The sequence below is a fragment of the Podarcis melisellensis genome (genome assembly GCF_964234715.1).
Source record: "Podarcis melisellensis genome assembly, chromosome: 14".
Lineage (NCBI taxonomy): Eukaryota > Metazoa > Chordata > Lepidosauria > Squamata > Lacertidae > Podarcis > Podarcis melisellensis.
This window is the reverse complement of record NC_138546.1, coordinates 1,422,197-1,428,441: the sequence shown is the minus strand read 5'-3', so window position 1 is coordinate 1,428,441 and position 6,245 is coordinate 1,422,197. Positions and strand designations below refer to the sequence as shown.

The 6,245-nt window shown below is 51.1% G+C and overlaps 1 protein-coding gene across 1 annotated transcript in view; it reads left to right on the top strand.

The window, feature by feature from the left end:
• Nucleotides 1-3,862: 3,862 nt before the first annotated feature.
• The window catches only part of SLC29A4 (solute carrier family 29 member 4), a 41,757-nt gene continuing 39,374 nt past the window's right edge, over nt 3,863-6,245 (top strand). Inside the window, exon 1 of the mRNA XM_081889221.1 lies at nt 3,863-4,017. The gene's annotated coding sequence lies outside the window, so the exon portion shown is untranslated. The remainder of the gene's footprint in view (nt 4,018-6,245) is intronic.

The following is a 6,245-nucleotide window of genomic DNA, read 5'->3' as shown; positions in this document are numbered from 1 at the left end:
GCTTTAGACCAGATCCAGACCAGACATCAAATAGAGGACTGTCCTCTGCAATGTAGGTTCCCTGGCTACCCTTGTTAGAGAAGAAGGAAGCAAACATAGTGTTACATTTGCAGACAGAAAAGCTCTGTTCTGAGTCTGTTTTGTACTGTACGGAGCCTTGTTCGCTTCCATTTAGGGTCCAACAAAGATTAACGTAATGCAATGAAATTGCGACCCGTTGCACGTTCTCCCCCTCTTGCCCCCCCATAAACAAACAAAGCTGCTCCTTGGACATATAAAGCGGAATAGCTTGCTGCCCAGGTTTCTCTGCAAAAGGGGAAAGCGGGTGCTCTGTTTCCCTAATTTCTTTTGGCACCAAAGCCAATACTGCGCCCCCACAGGACCGGCAAGCTGATAGATGGAGGGCGGCATTTATTGACTGCCAGAAGATTGCAATTCATAAACCAGCCCCTCATGTTTGCAGCCAGCGCTTGCAAGAAGGAGACGGGGGGGGGGCCTGCTCTTTGCGTCGTTCACCCACATTGCCCTTCTGCTTTCACCTCGGGTCCCCTCCTCACCCCATCCCCGCCAAAGGCAGCCATCTTCTCCATAAGACCAGCTTCGCCTTCTAAACACAGGCCCAGCTCAATGCACAAAGGGATGCCTTTTCTCTCCACTTCTGTAAGCTTTTGGGGAGCTTTGCTCCAGGCGCTTGAATTCATGAGGTAAAATCTAGAGGAGTTTACGATGGGGCCTTGTCTGTGATAGAGCCTTCCTGGAGATGAACCAAGTCCATTTTTCAAGTGATGAAGATGAGCATCTTAAAGATGAGCTTGAGGATTAGTAGTAGTAGTACTACTAGTAGTAGTGAAGTGAGAGCTGGACCATAAAGAAGACTGATCGCCAAAGAATAGATGCTTTTGAATTATGGTGCTGGAGGAGACTCTTGAGAGTCCCATGGACTGCAAGAAGATCCAACCTCTCCATTCTGAAGGAAATCAGCCCTGAGTGCTCACTGGAAGGACAGATCCTGAAGCTGAGGCTCCAGTACTTTGGTCACCTCATGAGAAGAGAAGACTCCCTGGAAAAGAACCTGATGTTGGGAAAGATGGAGGGCACAAGGAGAAGGGGACGACAGAGGACGAGATGGTGGGACAGTGTTCTCAAAGCTATGAAAACGAGTTTGACCAAACTGCAGGAGGCAGTGGAAGACAGGAGGGCCTGGAGTGCTCTGATCCAGGGGGTTACGAAGAGTCGGAAACAAGTAGTAGTAGTAGTAGTAGTAGGGTTAGGTGGGATCATGCTTATCTTTAAGATAAGCATCTTAAAGATGCTTGAGGATTATTATCATCATCATCATTATTATTAGGGTTAGGTAGGATTATGTTTCCCTGATACACTCATTTGGATATTTCTAATGGAAAGGCGGATGTCAAATGGAAGGAGCTGCCTGTCTCATGCCCCAGATTATGACCCCTCTTTTTACTTCTATGTGGCTGCAAACAAAGGTAGTGGGTGGGTTTGGACAAGATTTGACAGAAGCTAGGTGGGTCTTCAGCCAACTGGGTCCTCATATAAGGCTCCCTGAAGGAGTGTCTCCACCCCCATCGTCCTGTCCGGACACTGAGGTCCAGCTCCGAGGGCCTTCTGGTGGTTCCCTCACTGCGAGAAGCTAAGTTACAGGGAACCAGACAGAGGGCCTTCTCGGTAGTGGCGCCCGCCCTGTGGAACGCCCTCCCACCAGATGTCAAGGAAATAAACAACTACCAGACTTTTAGAAGACATCTGAAGGCAGCCTTGTTTAGGGAAGCTTTTAATGTTTAATAGACTATTGTATTTTAATATTCTGTTGGAAGCTCCCCAGAGTGGCTGGGGGAACCCAGCCAGATGGGTGTGGTATAAATAAATTATTATTATTATTATTATTATTATTATTATTATTATTATTATTATTATTATTATTATCATCACCATCATCATCATCATCCCTGGACGAAAGGAACAGGATATGCCATGTCTGAGCTAGGATGCTTTCTTCCAACAACACTCATTTCCCCAATTTCCATGAGCGCTGCAATGTGGCAGGAGACTTTTTCAATAAGACGCATATTTCTGATCAATCATGTTGCCTGTTTTCCTATGGCTCTGCTTGCAGAGAGGTATCTGTGATGTGTACGTCAGATATGTAGGGTATGTATTACACGTAATGTATTGTATTTGTTAAGTGCTATGTAAATTGATGTATAATAACAATAAAGATCATTATTTTTTTAAAAAAGCACCCTTCTGTCTTGGCAGACAATGGAGGAGGGCATGTTTAGGAGTGAGGTCAAACCGTTGGAGAGTCGCAGCGCCTGCTGTGGCTATAGAGACCGATAAGGGAGAGATATGTTTTGTTGCAGCCAGGGTAGATAAAGGTGCTCGGTTTTGCTTCCACAGATGCAGCAGGGCTTTCCTTCTCTCTGTGTTCCTCCCTGCGGTTATTCCTGACTGTTTCCAAATGCTGTGCTCCCACAGGGAGCCAGCCCATCCCTTTTCTTCCTTGCTGTGTCGGCTTGTCTAGGAATGATTATTTATTTACTGTGTTTTCCAGACAACTGTTGTCTTCCAAAGTGGCTCACATCTCTAAGGTGGCTGTGCCCCCGGTCTTACAAGCTTCAGGTAATCTGGCTAATAGTAATAATAATAATAATAATAATAATAATAATAATAATAATAATAATAATAATAATAAAAGTGATGCAGGAGGGGACACCCTGTAACAGAGGAATCACAGCCTCGGGCATCCCTGACGGATTGCCATCCTTGAAGGGAAGGCAGGATAAACAGGTAGATGATAAAATGAAATTATTAAATTTATAGCCCTTTCCTCCAGCAAGCTCAAGGTGGGACACATAGTTCTCCCCCCCCCCATTCTATCCTCACAACAACCCTGCGAGGTAGTTTAGGTTGAGAGTGAGTGAGTGCCTGCCCGCCCCCAGGAGCTTCATGGCCAAATGGGATGGTGGTGAAACAGCGGTTAGAGTGTGGGGCTGAGAACACCAAGGCTGAGGGTTCGATCCCCGCATGGGACAGCTGCATTTTCCTGCCATGCAGGGGGTTGGACTAGATGATCCTCAGGGTCCCACCCAACTCTATGAGTCTATGAACTTGCTTCCAGCTGGCTATCTACCAATTTGACAACAGGGGTGGTGGGGCAAACCTTTAATTTGACTGTCAATCTTTGCAGTGTGTTGGGGGGGGTGTGAAATTTGCCATGTAATCTGCCTGGCTTTCTGGTGGTGGGGCGGGTGCATGCAGCAGGTTGGTGGGAGGGAGGGGTCGACAAAAGTGGGAGGGGAGAGGAGGGAAGGGGGTGAGGAGGGGAGGGCAGGGGAGAAAGAGGGGAGGGGTAGAAGGGGAGGGGAGGGGAAAGAGGGAAGGAGTGGGGAGGGGAGGGGTAAAGGAAGGGGGAGAAGAGGGGAGGGTGAGAAGGGGAGGGGAGGGGGAAAGAGGGGAGGAGGGGGAGGGGGAGAAGAGGGGAGGGGAGGGGGAGAAGGGGAGGGGGAAAAGGGGAGAGGGGGGAAGAGGGGAGGAGGGGAGGGGTAAAGGAAGGGGAGAAGGGGAGGGGGAGAAGAGGGGAGAGAAGTGGAGGGGGAAAGGAAGGGGGAAAGGAGGGGAGAGAAGGGGAGGGGGAGAAGAAGGGAGAGGTAAAGGAACGGGAGAGGAGGGGAGGGCAGGGAGGGGGTGAGCGGGGGGGAGAAGGGAGGGAGGGGAGGGGTAAAGGAAGGGGTAGAGGAGGGGAGTGGTGAGCAGGGGAGGGGAGGGGAGGGGTCTGTCTCCGGGCCAGGCTCCCCCCCCTCCTCTGAGCCCTCCCCTTCCCCTCCCGGACCCGCGATCCGCCGAGGTTGCCCGGCGTCGGCGTCGGCGGGGCGATGGGGCTGCGCGGCGGGGCGAGGCCGGCGGCTCGGTCCGGGCAGCGGCGTCCTCGGGAGCAGCGGCGTCGGCACTGGCCCTGGCGGCGCTGAGCGGGACCGGCGAGCCGAGCGGCGGCTGGAGGTGAGGCGGCGGCGGCGGCGGACCTGTTGGCTGGCAAGCGGGCGCCGCTCTTTTGTCTTCCTGGGGGGGGGGCGGACAAAGGGGGCTGCAAACCGGGGGGGGGTCGCCGAAAGTCGGGGCTGCTTCTCTCCGTCCCAATGAGGGCCCCCCCGAGGCGCCCCCTAGTCCTCGAGGAGGGAAGGAGGGAGGGGTGGCAGGCAGGCAGCCCCCCTGCCAGGGGACCCCGCGGGCGCAGCAGAGGGACCCCTTCTGGTCCCCAAGGAGGAGGGAGCCAGGTATCCTTTGCCATTTTTAAAAAGGAGGGGGTGTCCGTGAGCATCTCTTGCAAGCCTCGTCTCCCCCCTCCCCTCCTAGGCGCCCCCAAGAGATAAAGAGGTTGGGGGAGCTGGCCAGACTCCTGCGCCCCCAACCCCTTGCCCCGCTTCGGTTTGGGCAAAGCGAATTGGCTTTTTCGGACAAGGGCGCGCGCGCTTGGTTTGGGGAGAAAGTGAGCCAGGACGGTGAGGAGGGGAGAATTGTATCTCTCCCCCCCCCCATGTCCTAGTGGACGAAGAGTTGGCTTCCTTCCAAGTAGACACCTCTAAGAGCCCCCCGGAGCCTGCTTACTCGCGAGTAGGTCCCATGGAGTTCCCAGGAACCGACACCCCACCCCTCCTGTTTCTTCTTCTTCTGCTGGTGCTGCCCTTGGTGCTGTTCAGCTTCCTCCGAGAAGCGGTCCAGCAAATTCTGCCTCCCTTGGATTCCCCAAACCAACCCTGTGAGGAAGGCTAGTCAAAGAGAGAGAGAGAGAGAGAATCTGGCCCCCAAGGTCACGTAGGGAGCTTCACAGCTACCCAGCACCTTTTTTCTGGGGGTACGCATACCCCTAAACATTTGTGAATCTTAAGTTTGGTCCCATTGAGGGGCAGCATTTCAATATGAGTAGGAAAATGAGAGTACCCCAAAACATTTTTCTTAAAGAAAAAAAAGCACTGGTCCTAGGAGAATTTCAATTTGGATCTCAGCCAGCCATCTCACCTGGCCTGGCACCTTCCAGGTGTGTTGGACTACCACTCCCATCACCCTCTCTGTCGGGGACTGGCAGGGAGATCCATTTTCAAATACTTGGGGTGCAGTGGGTGCATTTTGGGGGGATGTGATGAGCCACACCACCAGCCGCTCAGAAGTCAGCCCCCCACAGGAGTCAATGGGCCTATTCCCAAGTTAAGGTGCGTAAGGGTTTTGGGGTGACTTCACATCAGGTTTGCAAACCCACACACATGCACAAAAAGTTGCTTGCCAGTCAAGATTTTTATTAGCCAGTTCGCCTTAAGTGGGTTTATATTGGTTGCTTGTGGCACGTGCATGGACTTGCAGGCTCAGTGTGGGTAGAGGGGGAGATAGAAGGAGGACCCGATCCCCTTCTTACTTTAAATAAGCTGATTGTGAGTAGGCCATCTCCGTTCTTCATAGGCGAACAAGGAAGTGGCTATTTAGATGGTTGGCATTTGTAAAGATGGCTTGGATTTCACCCACTGAAGTTTGTGCCACAATGAATGCTTTAATCCAGTCATTCCCAAACTTTTTTGGGGGGAGGGCACTGCCCCCTTGGTTTCATCAGCTCATCCCTGGTGCCCCCCCACCCTAGGGAAAGCATTATTCAGAGTAGTGGTTTGCAGGACCTACCAAGGAAGACAATAATGCAGCAAAATTCAAAACCACCCCAATTTTATTCAAAAATCCACTTATAGCTATTTAGTTTAGTTCATTCCACACGAAACGGATGAACTTGATCTGGCGATGCCAGCTTTCATTTATTTATTCCATGAAATTTATACACTGCTGGGCTGTATACAAACAACGGTCAGAGTGGTTTACAGAAAGATAAAAGGAACAAAATATTTTTTTCTTTAAAAAAAAGTACAATGATACTTTAAAGCATGCAAAAGTTTGAAATGCTAAAACAGACTAAAGTGCCCTTAACTTTCTAAGTAGGCTTCGCTAAACAAGAATGTATTTTAGCAGGCATCATGAGGCAGGGAGTTCCAAAGTGCAGGAACCAATGCATTAACATTTAAGTTGCAGCAGGACTCTCTAGTTGCAACAGAGCAACCTAGGGCACTTCTCTGGGAATGGATTCTAGCTATGTTAGCTTGCCTCCCTGCGATTTATGCAGTTCTCCGAAAAGTCTAAAAGAGAGAAACACGCGTTCTGTGGCATGTTATATATGCAACTGGTTTTATGCTTAG